Source organism: Arvicola amphibius, chromosome 7 (assembly GCF_903992535.2).
Source record: "Arvicola amphibius chromosome 7, mArvAmp1.2, whole genome shotgun sequence".
NCBI lineage: Eukaryota > Metazoa > Chordata > Mammalia > Rodentia > Cricetidae > Arvicola > Arvicola amphibius.
This window is the reverse complement of record NC_052053.1, coordinates 67,339,076-67,366,335: the sequence shown is the minus strand read 5'-3', so window position 1 is coordinate 67,366,335 and position 27,260 is coordinate 67,339,076. Positions and strand designations below refer to the sequence as shown.

The 27,260-nt window shown below is 40.5% G+C and overlaps 1 pseudogene and 1 gene segment (V, D, J or C); both read right to left on the bottom strand.

Annotated features, from left to right (window-relative positions):
- LOC119819860 overlaps positions 1-27,260 on the bottom strand; it is a 719,441-nt gene that overhangs the window by 311,580 nt on the left and 380,601 nt on the right.
- On the bottom strand, positions 23,156-25,676 carry LOC119819539 (annotated as a pseudogene).

Sequence of the window (27,260 nt, the reverse complement as noted above, 5' to 3'; positions counted from 1 at the left end):
CTGGAAACCATGAAAGCCAGAAGAGCTTGGATAGATGTGCTACAGACAATAAGGGAACATGGATGCAAGCCCAGACTACTATACCTGGCAAAGCTAGCATTCACCATCAATGGAGAAAACAAGATATCCCAGGACAAAAACAGATGTAAACAATACATAGCCACAAATCCAGCCTTACAGAAAGTAATAGAGGGAAAATCAGAAACCAAGGAGTCCAACAATGCCCACAATAACTCAGGCATCTAGCGACCCTTCACCAGCACAACTAGAAGAAGGGAAACACACAAACACTACTATAAAAAATGACCGGAGTTAACAACCACTGGTCATTAATATCACTTAATATCAATGGACTCAATTCACCTATAAAAAGGCACAAGCTAAGAGATTGGATATGAAAACAGGATCCAACATTCTGCTGTTTACAAGGAACACACCTCAACCACAAAGACAGATACCTACTCAGAGTAAAGGGTTGGGAAAAGGTTTATCAAGCAAATGGACATAAGAAACAAGCCGGTGTGGCCATACTAATTTCTAACAAAGTTGACTTCAAACTAAAATCAATCAGAAGAGATGGAAAGGGACACTTTATACTCATAACAGGAAAAATCCTTCAGAATGAAGTCTCAATCCTGAATATCTATGCCCCTAATATAAAAGCTCCCACTTATGTAAAAGAAACACTTCTAGAACTCAAGGCAGCCATCAAACCTCACACACTAATAGTGGGAGACTTCAACACTCCTCTCTCACCAATGGACAGGTCAATCAGACAGAAACCTAACAGAGAATTGAAAGACTTAATGGAGGTAATGAACCAAATGGACTTAACAGACATCTATAGAACATTCCACCCAAATAGGAAAGAATATACCTTCTTCTCTGCGGCTCATGGAACCTTCTCAAAAATTGACCATAAACTTGGTAACAAAGCAAACTTACACAGTTACAAAAAAGTATTAATAACCACCTGTGTCTTATCGGATCACCATGGATTAAAATTAGAAATCAACAACAGTGCTACCCCCAGAAAGCCCACAAACTCATGGAAACTGAACAGTCAACTACTGAACCACACCTGGGTCAAGGAAGAAATAAAGAAAGAAATTAAAGTCTTTCTTGAATTTAATGAAAACAAAGACACAACATACTCAAACCTATGGGACACTATGAAAGCAGTGCTAAGAGGAAAGTTCATAGCACTAAGTGCCCACTTAAAGAAAACGGAGAAAGCACTCATTGGAGACTTAACAGCATACCAGAAAGCTATGGCAAAAGAAGAAGCAGACTCAACTAGGAGGAGTAGAAGACTGGAAATAATCAAACTGAGGGCAGAAATCAACAAAATAGAAACACAGAAAACAATCCAAAGAATCAATGAAACAAAAAGCTGGTTCTTGGAGAAAATCAACAAGATTGACAAACCCCTAGCCAAACTAATCAAACAACAGAGAGAGAAAATGCAAATTAATAAGATCATAAAGGAAAAGGGGGACATAACCACAGACACAGGGGAAATTCAGAGAATCATTAGATCTTACTACAAAAGCCTGTATGACACAAAATTGGAAAATGTAAAAGAAATGCACATTTTTTTAGATAAGTACCATATGCCAAAGGTAAACCAGGACCAGGCAAATGCTCTAAATAGTCCTGTTAGTCGCGAAGAATTAGAAACTGTTATCAAAAACCTCCCTACCAAAAAGAGCCCAGGACCAGATGGTTTCAATGCAGATTTCTACCAGAACTTCCAAGAAGACCTAATACCTATACTCCTTAAGGTATTTTATAATACAGAAGGAGAAGAGTCACTGCCAAATTCCTTTTATGAAGCTACAGTTACCCTGATACCTAAACCACACAAAGACTCAACCAAGAAAGAGAATTATAGGCCAATCCAACTCATGAACATTGACGCAAAAATTCTCAATAAAATACTGGCAATCCGAATCCAAGAACACATCAAAAAAATTATCCATTACGATCAAGTAGGCTTCATCCCAGAGATGCAGGGCTGGTTCAACATATGAAATTCTATCAATGTAACCCATCATATAAATAAACTGAAGGAAAAAAACCATATGGTCATCTCATTAGATGCTGAAAAAGCATTTGACAAAATTCAGCACCCCTTTATGATAAAGGTCTTGGAGAGATTAGGGATACAAGGGTCATTCCTAAATATAATAAAAGCTATTTACAGCAAGCCGACAGCTAACATCAAATTAAATGGAGAGAAACTCAAGGCCATCCCACTAAATTCAGGAACACAACAAGGCTGTTGTCCACTCTCTCCTTATCTCTTCAATACAGTGCTTGAAGTTCTAGCAATAGCAATAAGACAACAGAAGGGAATCAAGGGGATTCGATTTGGAAAGGAAGAAGTTAAACAATCGTTATTTGCAGATGATATGATAGTATACATAAGCGACCCCAAAAACTCCACCAAAGAATTCCTACAGCTGATAAAATCCTTCAGTAACGTGGCAGGATACAAGATCAACTCCAAAAAATCAGTTGCCCTCCTATACACAAAGGATAAGGAAGCAGAGAGGGAAATCAGAGAAGTATCACCTTTCACAATAGCCACAAATAGCATAAGATATCTTGGAGTAACTCTAACCAAGGAAGTGAAGGATTTATTTGACAAGAACTATAAGTCTCTGAAGAAAGAAATTAAAAAGGATACCAGAAAATGGAAGGATCTCCCTTGCTCATGGATTGGGAGGATCAACATAGTAAAAATGGCAGTTCTACCAAAAGCAATCTATAGATAGATTCAATGCAATCCCCATCAAGATCTCATCAAAATTCTTCACAGATATTGAGAGGACAATAATCAACTTTATATGGAAAAACAAGAAACCCAGGATAGCCAAAACAATCTTATACAATAAAGGTACTTCTGGAGGCATTACCATCCCTGACTTCAAACACTATTACAGAGCTACAATATTGAAAACAGCTTGTTATTGGCATAAAAACAGAGAAGTCGGCCAATGGAATCGTATATGATATGATTTTGTAAAAAAATGTGATATGGAGAAAAGTAAGTTTCTAATATCTTAATGTATAAACTTATATGCTTATATATTAATTAAAAATTAACACACATACTGCTCACATTTTAAAACATAAGACTTTACATTTGAAATGTATCTGCACATGAACATTAGGATATTTATTTTTATTTTTTAATTTTTTTCTGTTTAAACAAAAAAGAAGGTTTTAACTTTAACATAGCAAAATTACATATAACAAAACAGTTTAAAGTATGAAGTACAGATACAATATTTATATCTATTTTATCTTTTATCATAACAAAGGAAAACAACTATAACTATCTATCTATTCTTCAACTCCATCAAAGACTCTAGAAGGATATAATATTACCTAAGTAAATGAGAAGTAAGCAACGTACAAAACTCTAGAAATCACAGAGACATCTCGCTGCCTGGACAGTCACCCAAAGTTCCTCTGCACCATTGGGGCATCCATCTTCAGCCTACAGGCCCATAGTTTCCAGCAGACATTTCCATGAATCAGGAAATTTCAAAGGCAGTTCAGTTACTATCTGCTGTGTCCTGCAGAATGTCTCACAGACTCTTTCATGAATCAGGAACCCCAAAAGATCATCTCACCTTTAGGCAAGTTCAGCAGTCCTCTTTCTGAGGGTTCTTTGTGTCCAGTTTATGCCAACAGTCCAGGCAAGAGCAGTTTCTTGCCCAAATGGCTATCAAACTCTATAAGGAGCCTCTTTGATGCCCATGTTTCTCTTGAAGTAGATTAGTGCTGCCAGGAGCAGATGTGTCTCATTGTCATGAAAAGCCATAAATTATTAAAACATTTAAAATGCCATATTCTGTAGTCTTTGAAAGATATTAGGAATGCCTATCTAACTGAAATATATCTCTGTATATCTAGAAAATCTAACTAACATGACTACAAGCTTGACTAATATCGATAATTATCCATTAACAAACTATATTTCCTAATTATACATTACATTTTAAATTTACTACACAATCACAATACCTTAATCAATATCAGAAATACATATAACAAAATTGACCTTAAATTTATATCAATAGAGTAAAATTTATACCAACGTAAATTATTCATATCTATATCATTTCCCCCTTTAAATATAAAAGAACATTTATAAACAATATTTGGGAACAGGGGCACAGTTATCTCTCTCCAAACTGCTTCCTGCTGAATGGGGGCGTTGTTAATCAGATCTTTCATGGTGTAACCTGTGTGCTAGGTTCCTCTCAGTCGGCAGTTGAGCAAAGTAATTTTTTATGGTTTATTTTTTTTTCAATGAAGAAATATTTTCTTTATTCTGGTAAGCACCTACATAGAAGAATGCTTTTTCAGAATCTAAGAAACTAATATAATTGTGATGCAAGGGTAGGAAATGCATTTAATGCTGACTTCAGGACTTGCCAACATCCTTGTGGTACTATCTTTATGGAATGAAAGTTGCAAGATTGAGGTGGTTTAGCAAGCATCACTGTCCAGACATGTGTCAGGTTCAGCATCCATGCGTCAGGTTCAGCATCCATGCAAGGGGATTTTTGAGGGCACTTTGTGGGAAGTTATGAAGGCAAAACAGTGGATACAAAAGCAAGTAAGAGGTGCCAAACCATGGGATATCTGCTGAGGACAGCTGCAAACATGAATTCAAGTTGGAATAGCACAGTGGTTGTATGACCCATAGGCAGCAGAGTTGCAGAGATCAGGCCTTCAAACACCTTGTTGCTGAGATGATTCCTTTTTTTATGGTTTATTTTTTATATTTAAAAATTTCCATCTCCTCCCCTTTTCCTCCGCCTTCCCTTCCCTCCCCTCTACTCATATCTCCCCCCCTCCCTCTCCAGGCCAAGGAGCCATTGGGGTTCCCTACTCTATGTTAAGACCAAGGTCCTCCCAATTCCCCTCAGGTCCAGGAAGGTGACCAACCAAGCTGAGAAGGCTCCCACAGAGACCGTCCATGCAGAAGAATCATAGCCCAGCGCCATTGTCTTTGGCTTCTCAGTCAGCCTCCACTGTCGGCCACATTCAGAGAGTCCGGTTTGGACTCATGTTCCATCAGTCCTATTCCAACTGGAGTTGGTGATCTCCCGTTAGTTCTGTCCCACTGTCTCCATGGATGAACGCACCCCTAACGGTCCTGACTTTCTTTCTCATGTTCTCCCTCCTTCTGCTCCTCATCAGGACCTTGGGAGCTCAGTCCCGTGCTCCAATGTGGGGCTCAGTCATTTCCTTCATCTATCGCCAGGTGGAGGTTCTAGGGTGATATGCAAGAAATTCATCAGTATGGCATAGGAACTGGCTCCCTCTCCTCAGCTGCCCAAGGAACTAGCTGGGGGCATCTCCATGGAAAGCCGGGAACCCCTCTAGAGTGAAGTCTCTTGACAACCCTCATATGGCTCCCTTAATTAAGATATATGCTTCCCTGCTCCCATATGCACCCTTCCTGTATCCCAAATATCCCATTCCTCCAAGCTCCCCCCATTCTCTCCTTCATGCGTTTCTCTCCCCATATTCCCTTGGCCCAGTCTCGCTCCACCCTCATGTTCCCAATTTTTGCACGGCGATCGTGTCTACTTCCAATATCCAGGAGGATTACTATATTTTTTTTGGGGGGTTCACCTTCTTATTATCTTCTCAAGGATCCCGAATTATAGGCTCGATGTCCTTTATTTATGGCTAGAAACCGATTATGAGTGAGTACATCCCATGTTCATCTTTTTGTGTCTGGGTTACCTCACTTAGAATAGTGTTTTCTATTTCCATCCATTTGCATGCAAAATTCAAGATGTCATTGTTTTTTTTACCGCTGAGTAGTATTCTAACATGTATATATTCCACACTTTCTTCATCCATTCTTCCACTGAAGGGCATCTAGGCTGTTTCCAGGATCTGGCTATTACAAATAATGGTGCTATGAACATAGTTGAACAAATGCTTTTGTAATATGATTGGGCATCTCTTGGGTAAATTCCCAAGAGTGGAATTGCTGGGTCCTGGGGTCGGTTGATCCCGAATTACCTGAGAAACCACCACACTGATTTCCAAAGTGGTTGGACAAGTTTGCATTCCCACCAGCAATGGATGAGTGTACCCCTTACCCCACAACCTCTCCAGCAAAGGTTATCATTGGTGTTTTTGATTTTAGCCAATCTGACAGGTGTAAGATGGTATCTCAAAGTTGTTTTGATTTGCATTTCCTGATAGCTAAGGAGGTTGAACATGATCTTAAGTGTCTTTTGGCCATTTGAACTTCTTCTGTTGAGAATTCTCTGTTCAGTTCAGCGCCCCATTTTTTAATTGGGTTAATTAGCATTTTAAAGTCTAGTCTCTTGAGTTCCTTATATATTTTGGAGATCAGACCTTCTCAGTTGCAGGGTTGGTGAAGATCTTTTCCCAGTCAGTAGGCTGCCTTTGTGTCTTAGTGACAGTGTCCTTTGCTTTATAGAAGCTGCTCAGCTTCAGGAGGTCCCATTTATTCAATATTGCCCTTAATGTCTGTGCAGCTGGGGTTATACGTAGGAAACAGTCTCCTGTGCCCATTTGTTGTAGAGTACTTCCCACTTTCTCCTCTATCAAGCTCAGTGTGTTCAGATTAATATTGAGGCCTTTAATCCATTTGGACTTGAGTTTTGTGCATGATGATAGATATGGATCTACTTTCATTCTTCTACAGGTAGACATCCAGTTATGCCAGCACCATTTGTTGAAGATGCCCTCTTTCTTCCATTGTGTACTTTTGGCTCCTTTATCAAAAATCAGGTGTTCGTAGGTTTGTGGTTTAAGATCCGGGTCTTCTATACGATTCCATTGGTCAACTTCTCTGTTTTTATGCTAATACCAAGCTGTTTTCAATACTGTAGCTCTGTAATAGAGTTTGAAGTCAGGGATGGTAATGCCTCCAGAAGTACCTTTATTGTATAAGATTGTTTTGGCTTCCTGGGTTTCTTGTTTTTCCATATAAAGTTGATTATTGTCCTCTCAATATCTGTGAAGAATTTTGATGGGACCTTGATGGGGATTGCATTGAATCTATAGATTGCTTTTGGTAGAATTTCCATTTTTACTATGTTGATCCTCCCAATCCATGAGCAAGGGAGATCCTTCCATTTTCTGGTATCCTCTTCAATTTCTTTCTTCAGAGACTTAAAGTTCTTGTCAAATAAATCCTTTACTTCCTTGGTTAGAGTTACTCCCAGATATCTTATGCTATTTGTGGCTATTGTGAAAGGTGATACTTCTCTGAATTCCCTCTCTGCTTCCTTATCCTTTGTGCATAGGAGGGCAATGTTGAAAGGAGCAGCGGGCTGTGTCCCGCCACCCGGCTAGGTTTACCCAAAATAATTACATAGAAACTGTATTCATTTAAATACTGCCTGGCCCCTGGCCTGTTATCTGTAGCTTATTATTGGTTGATTCTCATATCTTGCTTTAACCCATATTTAGTAACTTATATAGCACCACGAGAGGTAGCTTACCAGGAGAGATCTTAACCTGCGTCCATCTCAGAAAGAAGCATGGCGATTCACTATGGTGACTGCCTGAAGCGGCTCCCCAACTCTTTCCCAGAATTCTGTTCTGTCTACTCCGCCTACCTAATTTTCTGTTCTCTTAAAGGGCCAAGGCAGGTTTCTTTATTAATTAACCAATAAAAGTAACATAGACAGATAACTCTCCTCCATCAGGGTAACTGATTTTTTTGAGTTGATCTTGTATCCGGCCACAATACTAAAGGAGTTTATCAGCTGTAGGAATTCTTTGGTGGAGTTTTTGGGGTCGCTTATGTACACTATCATATCATCTGCAAATAACGACTGTTTAACTTCTTCCTTTCCAATTCGAATCCCCTTGATTCCCTTATGTTGTCTTATTGCTATTGCTAGAACTTCAAGCACTATATTGAAGAGATAAGGAGAGCGTGGACAGCCTTGTCGTGTTCCTGATTTAGTGGGATGGCCTTGAGTTTTTCTCCGTTTAATTTGATGTTAGCTGTTGGCTTGCTGTAAATAGCCTTTATTATATTTAGGAATGACCCTTGTATCCCTAATCTCTCCAATACCTTTATCATAAAGGGGTGCTGAATTTTGTCAAATGCTTTTTCAGCATCTAATGAGATGACCATATGTTTTTTTTCCTTCAGTTTATTTATATGATGGATTACATTGATAGAATTTCGTATGTTGAACCAGCCCTGCATCTCTGGGATGAAGCCTACTTGATCATAGTGGATAATTTTTCTAATGTGTTCTTGGATTCGGTTTGCCAGTATTTTATTGATAATTTTTGCATCATTTTTCATGAGTGAGATTGGCCCGTAATTCTCTTTCTTGGTTGAGTCTTTGTGTGGTTTAGGTATCAGGATAACTGTAGCTTCATAAAAGGAATTTGGCAGTGACTCTTGTGTTTCTATATTATGAAATACCTTAAGGAGTATAGGTATTAGGTCTTCTTGGAAGTTCTGGTAGAAATCTGCATTGAAACCATCTGGTCCTGGGCTCTTTTTGGTTGGGAGGTTTTTGATAACAGTTTCTAATTCTTCGCGTCTAACAGGACTATTTAGATCATTTACCTGGTCCTGGTTTAACTTTGGTATATGGTATTTATCTAAAAAACTGTCCATTTCTTTTACATTTTCCAATTTTGTGTCATACAGGCTTTTGTAGTAAGATCTAATGATTCTCTGAATTTCCCCTGTGTCTGTTTTTATGTCCCCCTTTTCATTTCTGAGCTTATTAATTTGTTTGTTCTCTCTCTGCTGTTTGATTAGTTTGGCTAGGGGTTTGTCAATCTTGTTGATTTTCTCCAAGAACCAGCTGTTTGTTTCATTGATTCTTTGGATTGTTTTCTGTGTTTCTATTTTGTTGATTTCTGCCCTCAGTTTGATTATTTCCAGTCTTCTACTCCTCCTAGTTGAGTCTGCTTCTTCTTTTGCCATAGCTTTCTGGTATGCTGTTAAGTCTCCAATGAGTGCTTTCTCCGTTTTCTTTAAGTGGGCACTTAGTGCTATGAACTTTCCTCTTAGCACTGCTTTCATAGTGTCCCATAGGTTTGAGTATGTTGTGTCTTTGTTTTCATTAAATTCAAGAAAGACTTTAATTTCTTTCTTTATTTCTTCCTTGACCCAGGTGTGGTTCAGTAGTTGACTGTTCAGTTTCCATGAGTTTGTGGGCTTTCTGGGGGTAGCACTGTTGTTGATTTCTAATTTTAATCCATGGTGATCCGATAAGACACAGGTGGTTATTAATACTTTTTTGTAACTGTGTAAGTTTGCTTTGTTACCAAGTTTATGGTCAATTTTTGAGAAGGTTCCATGAGCCGCAGAGAAGAAGGTATATTCTTTCCTATTTGGGTGGAATGTTCTATAGATGTCTGTTAAGTCCATTTGGTTCATTACCTCCATTAAGTCTTTCAATTCTCTGTTAGGTTTCTGTCTGATTGACCTGTCCATTGGTGAGAGAGGAGTGTTGAAGTCTCCCACTATTAGTGTGTGAGGTTTGATGGCTGCCTTGAGTTCTAGAAGTGTTTCTTTTACATAAGTGGGAGCTTTTATATTAGGGGCATAGATATTCAGGATTGAGACTTCATTCTGAAGGATTTTTCCTGTTATGAGTATAAAGTGTCCCTTTCCATCTCTTCTGATTGATTTTAGTTTGAAGTCAACTTTGTTAGAAATTAGTATGGCCACACCGGCTTGTTTCTTATGTCCATTTGCTTGATAAACCTTTTCCCAACCCTTTACTCTGAGTAGGTATCTGTCTTTGTGGTTGAGGTGTGTTCCTTGTAAACAGCAGAATGTTGGATCCTGTTTTCATATCCAATCTCTTAGCTTGTGCCTTTTTATAGGTGAATTGAGTCCATTGATATTAAGTGATATTAATGACCAGTGGTTGTTAACTCCGGTCATTTTTTATAGTAGTGTTTGTGTGTTTCCCTTCTTCTAGTTGTGTTGGTGAAGGGTCGCTAGATGCCTGAGTTATTGTGGGCATTGTTGGACTCCTTGGTTTCTGATTTTCCCTCTATTACTTTCTGCAAGGCTGGATTTGTGGCTATGTATTGTTTACATCTGTTTTTGTCCTGGGATATCTTGTTTTCTCCATTGATGGTGAATGCTAGCTTTGCCAGGTATAGTAGTCTGGGCTTGCATCCATGTTCCCTTATTGTCTGTAGCACATCTATCCGAGCTCTTCTGGCTTTCATAGTTTCCAGTGAGAAGTCAGGTGTAATTCTGATAGGTTTCCCTCTATATGTTACTTGACCTTTTTCCTTTGCAGCTCTTAATATCTGTTCTTTATTCTGTATGTTTTGTGTTTTGATTATTTTATGGCATGGGTATGCTTTTTTTGATCCAGTCTATTTGGTTTTCTGTAGGCTTCTTGTACCTTCATAGGAATATCCTTCTTTAGGTTGGGGAAATTTTCTACTATAATTTTGTTTATTATGTTTTCTGGGCCTTTGAGTTTTAAGTCTCCTTCTTGTACCCCAATTATTCTTAGGTTTGGTCTTTTTTTTTTGTTTTTTTGTTTTTTTTTGTTTTTTTGGGTTTTTTTTTTTTTTTTTTTGTTTTTCTTTTTTAGGTTTGGTCTTTTCATGGTATCCCAGATTTCATGGATGTTTTGTGTTAAGAATTTGTTAGATTTGTTTTGTTCTTTAATCTGTTAATTTATTTCCTCTATATTATCTTCAGAATCCGAGATTCTTTCTTCCATCTCTTGTATTCGGTTGGAAATACTTGTTTCTGAAGTTTCTGTTCGTTTACTTAAAATTTCCATTTCCAGTCTTCCCTCAGATTGTGTTTTCTTCATTACCTCCATTTCACTTATCAGGTCTTATACTGTTTCCCTTACTTGTTTGATTGCTTTTTCTTGTTTTTCTTGTTTTTCTTGGGTATCTTTGAGAGATTTATTTATTTAGTCTACCTTTTTGTTTGTCATCTCCATTTCTTTATGGCAGTTTTTTACCTCCTGTTTAAGGTCCTCTATTATTTTCATAAAGTACTGTTTAAGGTCGGTTTCTTCTATATCTTCTGGAGTAGGGTGTTCAATTCTTGTTGTTTCGGGATGTCTGGATTCTGGTGATGTCATGTTGCCTTTCGGGTTGTTGGAGGAGTTCTTGGTACCTGCCCATCTCTTCCTTCAAATGGAGCTGGGAGGTGCTTGGTGTCTTAGACCAATCTTTGCTGTGACTGAATCTGGTTGGATCTCCTCTGTGCCTGAGCAGGAGCTATTCCTTGAGGCACAATCTGAAGAAGCCCACACTCCCTTGCAGGAATCCTTGGACCTGCCTGGAGGCCAGAGTTTGACCCCTTTGGGTGGATGGCCTTAGTATAGGAGCAGGACACTTGAATACAATAGGGATGGCTTGGAAGGGGCAGGAAAATGAGAAACAAAGACAAGCCTGCAGCAGGAGCTGGGGGAGGAAATAAATATTTTTTTAAAAAAGTTTTAGCTCTTAGCATAAACTAAGACATATCAAAACAAAAACAAGAAAATATACAAAGAACCATGGGATAGTCTACAGTGGGACATTATAAAAATATCAGGAAAGTTCTTGTGGTATAAAGTTTTATTTTGATACTAAAGGTAATTCAGTTAAATGTTCAAGTCATTTTTTTTTCTGAGAAAGGGTTTTCCTGTGCAATGGTCCTAGCTGTCCTGGAACTTGCTCTGGTAGGCCAGGCTGACCTCAAACCTACAGAGATCCGCTTGCTTCTGTCTCCAAGTGCTGGGATTAAAGGCATGTACTAGCACTACTCAGCTTCAACTCAAATTTTTAAAGTTCAAACTTAACAAGGATAAAGCTGTAAGATTCTAGTCTTATAAAAGCTACCAATTTAAACTGGTAAGGATATTTCAAATATACAAGTTAACGTGTTTTCGCCGCTAAGCCTAAAGTAAGTAACTAAATCAGTTATACTTAATAGATAATGGTCCTGAAATTCTTCAGAGATCTGAGAAATATGGCATTTAAACTGTTTTATGAAAAATCTTCCCATAATAGACATGCCCATACCTAGTGGGAACCCTATAGTCTCCAAAGAAGACAGATGGGGCACAACAACTCTACCTGAATTTGTAACACTAACCACTGGGAAAGATTGCCTTGCCTTGCCACCAGGGCTCTGCACAAACTGTCGACAGCTATGTGTCGAGTGCCTACTCTGTCTGCTCAAAGTAAGGTCAGTTTTCCAAAGTTCCTCCTCCACAGGTAAATCCTGCAGTCAAAGACCCATGCCACTCTGTGTGGGAGTTGAGACCTACAACTACTGTCCCCACAGAAGTCATAGTTACCATGGAGCCTAGGGAAACTGTCTGGGTAGTAGGTACATCTCTGTCATTTTAATTACTACATAGGCCATTTGGATTTTACTTCCTACTATAAGTTATCCTTCTCAGATCTCTGATGATGTTGACTCACTAACTATAGCTTTGTCAGCTTAACATCAGCAAGCATTAGTGCTTCCTCCCCAAAGGGCTCATTTAAATCAGGCCTCAGGGACTCACTTTCCTGGATTCTAGCTGAGAAAGACTGTTGACCTTGCTCCCAAACTCTGAGAGGAGATAAACTCAAAAACAGATTTCAATGGAACTTTTTACTATTCTTTTAATTAAAGAAATTTGCTTTGCAGTGACTGATCTCAAAATCAACCACTTGTGTCTCATGGTAAATTTGAATAGGAAAAGTTTAAAGCTTATGCAAATTTGAAGGGTCTCAGAGAGTTCTCTAAAGTTTATAAATGTAAGTTGTGATGGTCTGAGGCTATGGAAGCTTAAGGAAGTGGAGTCTCGAGAAGTACTTTAATGTGCTTAGCAAGTTCTGAAGGTCTACATACATGATTGAAGGCATATGAAAAATAAGTTTCATATTCCTTTCCTCCTTACTATGCTGTTGTTATACTAAAACTTCAATGGATTTTTTAATTTACAAAAAGAGATAAATGGTTGAGATAAAAGTATTACCACTTATTTAATCTGTACTGAGATCCACGCTGTAGAAAAGAAAGTAGATTTATGCTGTTGAATCATAGTAAAAACTTGGAACCCAAAAATGATTCTGGGTTAGCAGCATTAGCTCTCTTTCCAGAGGGCTGGATACATGGATTGGACAGCGATGTTTCCAGCATAATCAAGATGCACTTTTAAGCTTTACCAGATTATCTGAACTCCATTGACCGATGCTGGCATTTTGGCTTTAGAAGTTTCAGTCAAACAGACTCCAGATAAATACTTCTAAGTTTTCCTACCTACTTATTGCTGGCAGTGGGATCTCTCTCTCTCTCCCTCCTGGTCTTGGGGCTTCCCTCCTCCTCCTACCAGGACAGTGGGCTTGAAAGTTTCAATGTGCACCCAAGTTACAAATTTTCCCCTAAATTCCCAAACTTTACCTCTTGTTCCTAGTTTATATCTGATCTAGCAGATTTCCAATAAAGACTGCAAACTACTCCAAACTCACCAGAAGCCCTGGGTGCTTCTGACAGTATTCCAACCAGGCTGAGCCTCTGCATCCTAGACTGCTCCACAGCAGCCTGCACTTCCCTAAGATGATCCTGCTGAAGTCATTGAGGGCAGGGAGGAACCTGGTTCTGGAAGGTAGGCAGTCCTTAGTTGACTAACATTCCTGCCTTTTGTTTATTGTGAAAGGTAAGGAAATAGGAAGAGGTGAATGGTGAGGCAGGAATGAGGGTGCCATGTTCTTTTCTGCTTCCTGTTGTCTGGGGCATCAATAACGTTAAGGACCCAAGAAAGCTGGCTTGGAGGATGTGTGGAGGGGATGGGAGGAGAAGAGGGAGTGAGAACTTGGATTGTTGTGTTTTTAAGAATCTAATTTAAAAAAGAAAAGAAAAGAAGGGTGTTGGAAGTGTCCAACTGCTGGTACTGATTTGAAATCTGAGTGCTGAACTGTAAACTGTAGCATGACTGTCAGGGTCCAAAGGCCCCAACATAGAAACTATTTTTCCCTAACTCAACCAGTCCGGAAGAGCGGGGAAATAACAAGTCACACAGCAATATCGGGAAGGGCATCTCAGGCTTCATCCATTCCTGAAGATCTACCTGCGTTTAATTATTCAAAAAACCTTTTATCTCCCAGGTAAACCAAGGTGGATACTCATTAATGAAGAGTCCAAGAAATAAATATGGATTCCAAAAATGAGGAATATATATATATAGTTGCAAGTCTGGGAGAATGAGAACAGACCATCGGCAGCTTTTCCAGCAGATCAAGGATCATTCACTCACAGGGAGCTGTTTTCTCAGATGTTTGGGAAGCTTAGGTCATTTTACGACTGGCTGTTTCATTAAGACCAGAACGCCCCCCTATAAATTTAGAATGGTGTCCTGGCCAGTCCTGATAAACGACAGAGGTGAACTGAGCTAACCTTTAGGAGACAGAGATAAGGTGACCTTTGGGTCAGATACTGTCTCCGTTATGGACAACTGGCACTAGAGCAGGGTATTTTATGGGATACATCTGGTCAAGAGACTAGCTGACCGGACTAAGATCTCAGACCTCCTTATCACAGCTGTCAAATTGATGAAGTATACCTTGTGAGAAAACCTGGGAACAGACAAATGGGACTGTCCCCAAGATGACCCAAGCCCCTACCAATAGAATTACTGTTACTAAGCCCCCCCCCCCCCCATGTAACCTGTAAACCTATAAAAGCTGAATAAAGAGTTGGATCGGGGTGATCAGTTGGCGAGACCTGCTGATTCACCCACAGACGCCTGTGAAATTAATAAAATAACCTCATGCTAACTGCATCTGTTGGTTTGGGTCATCGAGTTAAGGGGGAAATCGCCACCCTTGAAAACGAGGGTCTTTTCATTTATATTCTCTTTCCAGGGGTCGCTGGGCTACTGGAAACACCTGCAACTTAAGTCACCCGCTTTGGAATCAACACCTCTCCCCAGGCGATCTAAATAATAAAAAAGAGAGAAGGAGCCATACATTGTGCGTCTTTGTCAGGTGGCTAGCTTTTTTGGCAGGATTGCAGCTGCCTTGGAAATTAAGCATGGCCAGAGAGCCTGGCTGTAAATATTTTGTATGAAATATGGGCCCACACGGGACTCTTTACTGGAGGGTGGTGCCCACACTGCTAATCAGAGTTGGTTAAAGAAAATTCAGAGACAGTGAAGATAAGGGATGAAGTATCGGGGGCTCTACCAGGTCAGTTACTGGCTCCGGTATCTGCACCTGGAACAGGATCCTGAAGAGATACAGTATCACCATCACTCAAACACAACAAAAACATAAGCCCATATTCCTCACCTGAGCCCCCTGAGACATCAGAGCAAGGTGTGGCCCCCAGGTGGATAAGCGGCATCAGGACAGCCATGCTCTGATGGAGGCTTCTGTGTGGAGACAGCTGCTCCTCAGCCAGGAACTGCCTACTCTGAGTAGGCAGCTGCTTTGCATGAAGGAGATCCCATGGAGGAAAGAGGGCAACAGAGGCAGAGGCTTCATTGTTCCCACCAAGCTGAGTGATTTTGAGACACATCTCATGGACATTCTCTTGCTTTCTGCCTTGTTTTCTTAGTTTCAGGCAAATAGAGATTGACACAAGTCACACTGTGAAGGCACTGGGGAAAATCTGTGTTTTATAATCAACGTGTTTTGTTTCATAATATTTGGTGCTAGGAAATCCATGACAAAGATTGCTGGAAATCCAGCATTTCCACTGCACTCTGTGTTACATCAAGGGTATTTTTGTGTTGGCTAATCAGCTCTCTGGGGATTCAGACAAGGGCACTGATCCCAGCCATATGGACTTAGCACTTGTGAGCAGACAGGAGTAGCCAGAGCATGAAAACACTCCTACAGTTTATTCCCTAAATCCAGGCTCTTGATGCAAACACCAGCAAGGATTTTCATACATTACTGCCATGGTGACATCTTTGTAAGCAACAGGTAATGAAGTGGTATAACAAGATACTGTAGTCTTGTTGGGAATGAACATGGCATAAGCTATCAATTCTATCAAATGTTAATAGTATATAATTATCATTTATCTGTGATTCCATTCTCAGAATGTAGCCAAAACAATAAAATCAGATTGTGTCTTAAGTGTTTGCAATCTTTCGTTTACAGAATTGTTTACAATAGGTAACGTATAGGAATGATCTAGATACAGCCTACATACAGAAAGCATAAAGAAATAAACAGTTGATGTATGTATAACAGTATGTAAACGTATAAATAATGGTCATTATCTTAGTGCACTATTGTAATATAACACCATGACCAAAAAAATGTTCATTTCACTTACAATTCCATGTAACATTTTATTATCAAAATTAGTGAGGGTAGGAACTCAAACAGGACAGGAACCTGGAGATGGGAAGTGGTACAGAGTTTATGAAGGAGTGCTGCTTACTGGCTTGTTTTTTATGTACTTGATGAACCTGTTTTCTTGCACAGACCCAAGGCCATCAGCCCAGAGGGGAGTACAACCCACAGTGGGCTGAGCCCTTCCATGTCAATCACTAATTAAGAAAATTCCCTCCAGCTAAATCTTATGGAGTCATCTTCTCAATTGAGAAACTAGATGACTCTCTTAATGACTCTATCTTGTGTGTCAAGTTGACATAAAGTAGCTAGCACAGGCATCATTCAGCTTTGCAGATGGAAATAAGTTCTAATGCTTTCAATACCCTCAGAGACTTTATGTTGATCAGCATCAACTGAACTCAGAGCAGGAATGACTGAAGACATCATTGACATCTGCAGAAACATAATCAAAGACAGTGAAGAGGACATTGGCATTTGACAAATGGAGACAAAACCCAGACTTCCCGGCCTCACTCTCAGGAAACACAAAATGGTTCAGACAGGACTGACCTCCAGCTTCAGGACCTGCACAATCTGACTTTCTTCCTGGGTCCCAGTCAGCTAGGTTACCCATTCCTTGCTTAAGGACTGTTTCATGGGGTAGGCTGCTCTGCTATCTCTGTGACTGAAATGGTGTAAAAGGTCCTTCTGTATTTGTATTGCTTTCACTGGTTGAATAACAAGACTGCCTTGGCCTTTTGATAGGGTAGCCCTTAAGTGGGCGGGGTAGAACAGAACAGAATGCTGAGAAGAAGGGAAGTGTGAGAACAGAATGCTGGGAAGAAGGGAAGTGTGGCAGAGGCCATAAAGCTCCAGCCTGAGACTGACGTAGGTTAGAATCTTTCCTGGTAAGCCACGACCTCGTGGTGCTACACAGATTATTAGAAATTGGTTAGACTAAGATGTGAGAGTTAGCCAATAAGAGACTAGAGCTAATGGTCCAGTCAGTAATTTAATTAATACAATTTCTGTGTGGTTATTTCGGGGATTAAGCTAGCCGGGCAGCAGTATGCAGCCCGCTCTTCTTACTACACTGAAAGAAAAAGGATCAAGATGCAGAGAAGGGCACTACAAACACTGTGTCCTTGAAAACAGATTAATAGGAGGAAAACTGTTCACAACAGAGGTTATTATTACTTATCTGAACCAAGAACTCCAGCATCAGTGTTTGGAGGGTCTTCCCAGTCATATCTGCCAAAAGTACAAAATGTACTTGCTTAAGAAACATACTCATTTGAGTACTACACAGCAGGAAAAAAATAATGGCATCTTAAATTTTGCAGACAAATGGATGGAGCTAGAAAACATCATTTTGAGTGAGGTAACCCAGACTCAGAAAGACAATTATCACATGCACTCACTCATAAGTGCTTTTTAAACATAAAAGCAAAGAAAACTAGCCTACAAATCACAATCCCAGAGAACCTAGACAACAGTGAGGACCCTAAGAGAGACACACAAAGATCTAATCTACATGGGTAGTAGAAAAGACAACATCTCCTGAGTAAATTGGGAGCATGGGCACCATGGGAGAGGGTTGAAAGGGAGGGGAGAAGCAGGAAGAGGAGCACCAAAAAATGTAGAGCTCAATAAAAATCAATTAAAAAATAAAAGAGAAATGTACTCATTTGAAACAGAAAGCATGTCTATCAAAGATCATTCTCTGTGCAGAACAACTGTATAGGTGTGTTCATGCACCGACAAAGCACTATCAACTTAGCCTGCAAAATTCCTTACTGTGAGCATTGACCTGTGCACTGTAGGCCTTTGAAAGCACCAGTGGTGTCTACTGACAAGAGGCCAGCAAAATTCCTCCATAACTGACACTACCCAGGTCATGTGCAGACACAGATGAAAGCCCTCTAGTGGAGAGCAGCACAGCTACAGTAATGTGTGGCCACCTTTAGCCACATTCCCATGCCATTCGCTGCAAAGCTTTTATGTTAATAAAGCAAGGACATGCTCATCAGGATAAGTAGATCCACAAAGGCATCTGAAGCTGAAGTGTGTGTGCGGTGAAGAGTGACATCATTCTTGTCTTTGTTAGTTTTTGATGTGACCATGAACAACAGGGTAAGGACATCTGTGTATCTAGCCAAACTTTTATTAAGATATATTACTGTGGGGCTGGAGAGATGCTTCAGAGGTTAAGAGCACTGGCTGCTCTCCCAGAGGTCCTGAGTTCAATTCCAAGCAACCACATGGTGACTCACAACCATCTGTAATGAGTTCTGATGCCTTTTTCTGGTGTGCAGGCATACATGCAGATAGAACACTGTGTACATAACATAATAAATAAATATTCTTGTTAATTAAAAATTTTCATTTAGTTTACATCCTGATCACATTTCACCTCCATCCTCTCTCCCATTATTTTTCTCCACCTCCTACTACCCTTCCCCATCCACTTCTCCATCTCCATTTAGAAATGAAGGCCTCTCGTGGGTGTCACCAAAGTTCCCTCCCTGTAACCCATATGCATCGAGACTAGGCAAGGCAACCCAGCATGGGAAATAGATGCCCAAAAGCAGCTTAATCAGCAAGAATAAGTCCTGATCCCACAGCTAGGAGTCCCACAAACAGACATGCAGAGGGCCTAGACTGGTCGCATGCAGGCTCCCTAGCTGTCAGTCCAGAGTCCTTGAGCTCCCAAGAGCTCAGATCAGCTGTCTCTGTCAATTTTCCTGTCAAGACATTGACATTCCTGACTAGCACAATTCCTTCTTCCTCTGTTCAACAGCACTCCTGAAGCTGGGCCCAGTACTTGCCTGTGTATCTCTGCATCTTCTTCCATCAGTTAAAACTGGGTGAAGGTTCTATGATGGCAATTAGGGTAGTCACCTAGCTGATTACAGGAGATAGTTCAGGCACCCTCTTCATTATTCCTAGGAGTCTTAGCTAGGGTCATCTTTGTGGATTCCTGGGAGTTTCCCTGACAGCAGGTTTTTCCTTTAAACTGGGATGGCACCTCCTAGCAAGACATCTCTTCCATTATTCTTCCCCTCACCCAACCTTCCTTCAACTCACCCAATCCAATCACTCATGTTCCCATACCCCCATACACCACAACACCCAGTTTACCGATGGGATCTTTCCTATTTCCTCTTCCCAGGAAAATCCATATGTCCTTCTTTGGGCTTTCTTTGTTACTTCACCTCTCTGGGGCTCTGGATTGTAGCCTTGTTACCATTTACTTTAGAGTTAATATTCACTTATGAGTAAGTACTGTACTTGCCTTTCTAAATCAGGGTTGCCTCACTCAGGATGATTTTTTCTGGTTCTATCAATTTGTTAGCAAATTTCATGATGTCATTGTTTTTTATAACTGAGCAATACTCCATTGTACATATGTACCACATTTCCTTTACCTTTCTCCTTTTATTGTTCAGTTGAGGGACATCTAGGTTGTTTCCAGGTTCTAGATATTTATTACAAATAAATCTGCTATGAACATAGTTGAGCAAATGTCCTTGTGGTCTGATTGAGCATCCCGTGGGTATATGCCCAAGATTGGTATAACTGGGTCTTGAGGTAGATTGATTCCCAATTTTCTGAGACAATACCATATTCTACAGCCACTTGAAAAATCAAAATTTTCACTCCCACCAGCAATGGAGGAGTGTTCTCCTTACTCCACATTATCTCCAACAGATGTTATCAGTATTTTTGATCTTAGCCATTCTAACAGGTATAAAATGGCATCTCAGACTCATTTTGGTTTACATTTCTGTCATAACTACAGATGCTGAGCAAGTCCTTAAACATTTTTCAGCAATATGAGATTCTTCTGTTGAGAATTCTCTGTTTAGATCTATCCACTCACTTTAAAATGATTTATTTGTTTTTTATCTAATTTTTGTCTAATTTATCGAGTTCATTATATATTTTAGAGATCATCCCTCTGTTGGATGTGGAGTTGGTGAAGATCTTTTCTCATTCTGTAGGCTGCCATTTTGTCTTATTGACAGTATATTTGCCTTATAAAAGCTTTACTGTTTCAGGAAGTACCATTTAGTAATTGTCAATCTCAGTGCCTGTACTACTGATGATCCATACAGGAAGTAGTCTTCTGTGCCAATGCATTCATGTCTACTTTCCTCTCTTCTATGAAGTTCACTGTAACTAGTTTATGTTGAGGTCTTTGATTCACTTGGACTTGAGTTTTGCAGGGTGATTGATATGGGTCTATTTGTATTCTTGAACATGCCAACATCCACTTATGCCAGCAACTGCCTTTTGGTATGAAGAGCCAAGGTTTCTGGTGGTTGACTGATTCTCAGGTCAAGTAGTGTTTTCTCAGCATAGGTGGGGCTTGGATGCCTAAATGCATTATGTCCTCCAGTTCTTCTGGCTTGTGTGAACTTTACTTATGCCTATGGAATCTGTTCTTCTTATTGATTGGGTTGCCAATGGCAATGGAAAACATTCTTCCAAGTGGTTTAGTGGTGCTGGTGCCTATAGGGACTGTGAGACCTGACTTGTCTCTGTATTGCAGCAGGGTTGAGCTAACCCAGAGGGAACTGAAGTCAATTCGCCACATTTCCTGAACTCACACCATAGCCTACCTATCAGAGCTCTTACCAGAAGGCTCAGGGTTTCTGAAAACCATTTGACCTTTCAGGGAGTGAAAACTCATCACTCAAGGAAATGAGTTTGACACTGCTGCTTCTTCTCTGGGGTGGGACATAGACCAGCAAAAGCTCCCCCTTTCCACTTCCAGTTGTCTTCATAAACCCTGAACAAATGTCACAGCAATGCTTTTTCCACTAGTCCTCTCAAGAAGGAGGTCTGACATTATAGGGATCACAGGCACCAAGTTTCCAGGAGGCACCTTAACAGTTCACAGAAGACTGCTTTTTATCCCCACACAAAAAATGCCACATCTCTGTAATTTGTGCAACAGACGGTAGGGTGAAGCAGGCAAGGAGGGCAGGTCCCTTCATTCTCACAAATCCACTGAGTGTCCAACCTCTCCTAGAAACTGTAAATGGGGACTGTGTCAACATCTGGGGTGCTCTCAGAGTTGTAGAGGCAACCTCTCCACAGTCCAGGACAGATGTTTCCCCACTAAAGGACTGTGTTTATCAGTCTCAAGGACAAAGTCTGGATACAGTCTATTTTTCAAAGGAATGGTTGCAATGAATACAAGGGGGGGGGGGGGTAAAGCATTTCCATAGTCCTTACATGATTTAACATTTTACGTATTGCAAGTAAAAAAACAAGTCAAATTATCCCAAGAACCCGCATACATTCATACCCAATCAATTTCTTATAGATAACCAGTGTGTAAGCAAGCAAGATATTCTTTTACTGGCAATCTGTGTTTTGCAATTACAATGAAAGGACCAGTCCCTTTACTACTTATTTTGAAACGTGAGCTTAGAAGGAATCTTAAAGAACTCACAAATCTAAACTTTTATATGAAAAAGAATCATTCAATTGTACTTCTAATCTCTAGGGTACATACCCACTCATCAGTAGTTTCTTTATATCAGGAAATTAATAGCAAATATATAAGGAATTAATCATGACCTTTGGTCATCAATCCTAGCAAAAGTATATGTCAACTAATGATAATTGGGCTGCCCTGTTCTTTTTCCCTGACTGTGATGAGTTCCGCATTCAGCTGTGTGCCTTGATAAAACTCTAGATTGCCTTCTAGGGTTTCACCTCAAAGCTATTTGCCAAAACATCTTAGTCTAACTTTAAATTTTCTACAAAGCTTTGTTTCAGCTTCAATGCTCTCCGAAACCTGTGAACAAGTCTTGCAATGTTAAGATTGGCAAAATTTAAACTAGTAGAGCTACTCAGACTCTGTGTCTTTCTTAATCATGAACCCAAGCCACAGACCTTTTGGCTTCTCAATAGAAACTCATGTGTTCTAGCTGTGTGACACTTCTTTGTTTTATCTTTTATCATTAAACTCTATTTAAACTAACAATTATCAATGAGACAATAGAGCATATTAAGAGATAATCTTCATAAAAATCCACTGGTAAAAATGTCCAGTAGGATGGGATGTTCCTGTGAGATAAACACACTATATTGCTATATTGCAGGCAATGGGAATCTCCTCACACCCATTCACACCATGCCAGATACCAGAGAAAGACTGCAGCGGCAAACATGTGCAGGCACAGCAGAAGAAAAAGACATTGGAAACTGTGGTCTCCGGGCCTTGCCTAACTAAGTTTCACCCATCAGAGATTCTCCTCACGATGGGCTGACCCCTGAACTTCAATTGCCACCTGCTGCTTCTCTGGCATGGCTACCAGCATCTGCCCTGTGCTCTCAGAAGCTTCCTCCCTGAGACTCAGCATACCCTTCCACCAGACTGGGTTCTAGGCAATGTTCTGGCAGTGGGGCCGTGGAAAGTATGTGTCCATAAGGTGTGGGTGGTACACTTAGTGAGTCAAGGATCTGTGTTAATGGTGATGTTCTCAACATCAGTTCCCTGGCTTCGTATGACATAATGCTTCTGTGCTCCTATACAACTTCCTCACCTGGATCCCAAGTCTGCCTTTCTCCCTCCATTCCTCTAAGCTGTGCCCCTGAAAATCCTATCCACAGCTGGAGGAGAGAGGAACACAGACAAACATGGTGATAAGGAGTGGGAAAGTGTCAGAGCTCAGGAACCACATTTTACAGTACCATCCTGGATACGTTCTTAAAAGAAATATAGACAACTCCCATTAATCCTTAGCCCAAAGACCTAAGTTCAGGACATAGAGGGTTCCTGGTTCAAGGTCTCCTCTGACCAACAAAGGAGCAAGCTTAGTGCACCTCCAAACAGCTTACCAACATTACAAAAGACACCAATTTGTAATTTTGAAAGATGTATTCCAGTGTGAGCATCAGCAACCTATCTAAGACAGGTGGTGTCAGAATTGACCACCTCCCGTGTTCCCATAAAATAGACCCAGGCTCTTCAGAACTGTGGAATTGAGGTTTTACTTGTCCTCTGGCCGACATTTGTAATTTCTTTTCATTTCTCTTTATTTTACAGGATCCAGGAGGCTAACTCACTTTTACTTTTGCATTCTGGGTCCAGGAGTATGCCCATGTCCATGCCCACGAATTAAAGCAGCTTGCAAGTCTTCAGGCTTGTTAAGCTTAATAATTGCTACACGATAGGCCACCCCAAAGAGGAGTGAGCCTATGAAGACATAAATACGACCAAAGATTATTCTTAAATATACCACTGATTGTTGTCTCTGTCTTATTGTGCGCATTTTAAGCGGAAGGGGTCCACTGTCTAAACTCCCTCCAGGTCCATCTCCTACGCAGTTTGGAGGGTCCCAACCCACATGACAATGGCAGTTCCGACGGTTATTGCATACTCCTCTGAAATTGCACTTTTCTGGGGTGCAATCGTAATCCAGTTCAGTTAAAGATCCATTACAAGACCCTCGATCACAGAAATTAGTTTGGGAACAGGGAGTACCATATCTCACATGTCCAACATCTGTTGATTCTGTTGCTCGATGCTCATCGAGCCCAAAACAGGAAAACCCAGAAATAATTGACTGGTGGAATGAAACATGTTCCTGCAAGTTTGGAAGGCGGGTGACATTCGTACACTGCAACCTTCCGCACATCTTATCCTTATCGGCACAAGCTCTGAATACGAGGCTTTCTTGTCTTCTGTGACAATGTCCAAATCTATAGCTTTCCTTATTGATGTCATAGCAGCTTTTGTTACCTGCGCTGGCACTTACACCGAAGACTTCCTTGCAATGTACATTGCGATCGGTGCAGTTTCCTTTATAACAATACCCCTCTTCTGAGCATGGTGTTCCATCTTGCAGATAAAAGTCTGTTGGGCAGGTGAGTTTACTCCCATTACAGTACTCTGGAAAATCACATATGTTCTGGATACTTCTGCAAAGTGTCCCAGAAGGACTGTAGGTGCAGTTTACACAGCATGATTCTTTATCGCAAATGCTACCCGGTGTGAATCTGCAATTTGGCATACAGCAGGAATTTGCATAACATTCTTTGAATGAGCCACAGTCACATTGCTCACCTGCATCTATTTTGTAGTTTCCACAAAAATCATAGGATATTGATCTATTATAATAAGTATGATAGTCATAGAAAAGACAAGTCAACTCACCGGGGGTACTGAGAATTTGGTTTAGCTCTCCAAGGGAACAATTGCTGAAAGCATCAGTTAGCTGAGGTTTCATGAACATAATGCAGGTGGCCCTTCTCTGGCAATAACAGTAAGTCTCATTATCAAAGTGGAGACCTAGTTTCCTCCCAACACGATTGCTTAACACAACAGACACAAATACATAGTATCGATGATTTTTACCAATACAGCTTATACAATCTTGAGTACATACAGAACGCAATATTGGAGCTCCATTTATATCAGATGGCCCGTATGCATTAATGAAGTTTGCATCATCAGGCCTAAAATTACTATAAAAATTATCCTGATAGTATTTGTGAAATTCACCACATCTTATTGCATCCCTTGGAACACCATTACCTGGATCCCTTATATTAAACACAGTGAAGAGAAAAACATAGTACCGCAAGTGAATGTTCTTCATATAGCTGTCCATTAAACTGGCTAGTGAAAACAAATAATGGGCAGTCCTTGTAACATTCTGGGTTACATAATGTACAGTGTAGCTTGCTAACATATGACCTTTTATATCAGCTGGATGTGAAGCATAGTCTCTACTAGACATTCTGGGAGCCACATTGGAATTTGCTCTAGATAAAGAGGGGCCTGTGTTATGCTCCATGTGCTTCCATTCGTCCATAGACTCCACTGCATCAGAATCAGCCACTACCTGTGATATAAGGTGCTCAAACCTGTTTGAATCATTGAGGGGTTTCATTTCATAGGCAAGGTCATCCAACATCATGACCCCATCCAGGCCCCCATAGCAACTATTCAAAGTGACCATCGATTGAGGGATCCCCTCCAGGTAGCCAATATAGTAACAATCTACAGGAAAATAAGGGTAATCCATCTGTAAAGCTCCCTGGTCATCTTGAGTTGTCAGCAGCAAGTGTCTGGGCCAAATAAGTGTCTTTCTTCACAGGTGGATGATATGTCTCTGGCCCCTAAAGCGCAAGCTGAAGGAGAGCCGTCCTGGTGCTTGAAATCCCCTACCATGGTAGATCTCCTTCCGAGGAATGACCACCTCTGATGAGATGTAACGCCAGGTGGGAGGGCCTTGAAAACACTGGCTGGGAACCAGGAGCAGCACCCAGAGTGCAACTAGCAAGAGTGGGGCCCTGGGGATCACTGGTCTTTCTACCATCCTCATGCCCCAGCTCAGAGACAACATCCTGAATGAAGCTAGGCTAAAACCCTCAGTTGTGGCCACTGCCTGGCATGGGAGACACTGGCAGTGGACAAAGGGCTTCTTCAGGTTCCCAGCCCTGCTGGTTACCCAGACAACTTGAGGAGTTAGGTAACAGTTACTGGGTGTGGCAGGAGTGAGTCAGGAAATGTTAGCTGAGGTTGATGTGAAATAGGGTCAAAAGCAACATCTACAAGTGCACCTGGGAGAGAAAAGGCAGAAGAAGCCAGAGTGTCTCCTCTGAACAGGCTCAATCCTTTCTTATATTTCCTGGCATAGAAATATCATGAACACATTTTCAGTCATCTGAATGTGTTTGTAACTCAATGTTACTCTGGGTCTGTTTCTAGAATTTAAATTTTCTTTTATTTTGCATCATTATTCTTACATTTTTGAAAGTGGGAGGTAAATACTGTGGATATTAGCCTTCTAACTGTGATATTTTATTCTTCAAAAATATTTTAATTTGAGTTTATAGTTAAGGTATTTAAAATGGGTTAAACTTTTTGGATATTACTTGAGAGTGTTGAGATTTCCACATGATGGATTTTCTCCAATGTACACTCTGGGTGCTGCTCTTAGTTCCAAGCCAGTGTTTTCAAGGCTGTTCCACACGGTATAATATTTCCTCAGACGTGGTCATTCCTCAGAAGGAGACCTACTATGGTAATAACTTTCAACCTGGGAGTTTTATCTGTCATATCTCAGATCTCTAGAAATTTTGTAAATCCTGTATCTTGTGAACATGATTTATCTCTTACCTTGTCTAAGTTCTATCAGTTGGTCACCTCCAATCCATAGTATATTCCATTCTTGGCCATGGGGATTTCTTCAGGCTTGCAGGCTGATCAGTTCTCAGTGGGGGAGAGCAGCACTCACACTTGCTGTGAATATCTAAGAAGTATGTCACACACTTTCTGCTGGAGGAGGGTCATCTGTCTATGTGTTACTTTCATTGGTTAATTAATAAAGAAATTGCTTGGCCTGATAGGTCAGAAGATAGATGGGTGGAGTAGACTGAACAGGATGCTGGGAAGAATGCAATGAGTCAGTCTCCATGACTCTCCTCTTTGAGACTGATGCAGGTTAGGATCTTTCCCGGTAAGCCACCACTTTGTGGTTCTACACAGATTACTAAATATGGGTTAAAGCAAGATGTGAGAATTAGCCAATAAGAGGCTGAAACTAATGGGCCAAGCAGTGTTTAAAAGAATACAGTTTCCATGTAATTATTTTGGGTAAAGCTAGCTTGCGGCTGGGAGCCGGGAAGTGGGAAGTGGCCCACAGCTCCTTCTACAATTTTCTTCAGGTTTATCATTAGTGCTTTCATGTTTCTTATTTTTGTAGAAGGAAAAGCAGCCTCTCGACTCCCTCCAAAAAGCTTATTAAGGAACGTGAGAACAGACTAACATCACCACAGAGTCCCTGAAAGGCCCTGGCTCAGATACATGGACAAATCCTACAGTCACAGAGATAGGTTCTACAGCAGCAGGTATATTATAGATTTGAGGAAACATTGTGTTTTATTGAATTACCTCCTCTCAAAACTTTCTATCTCTTCTCAATATA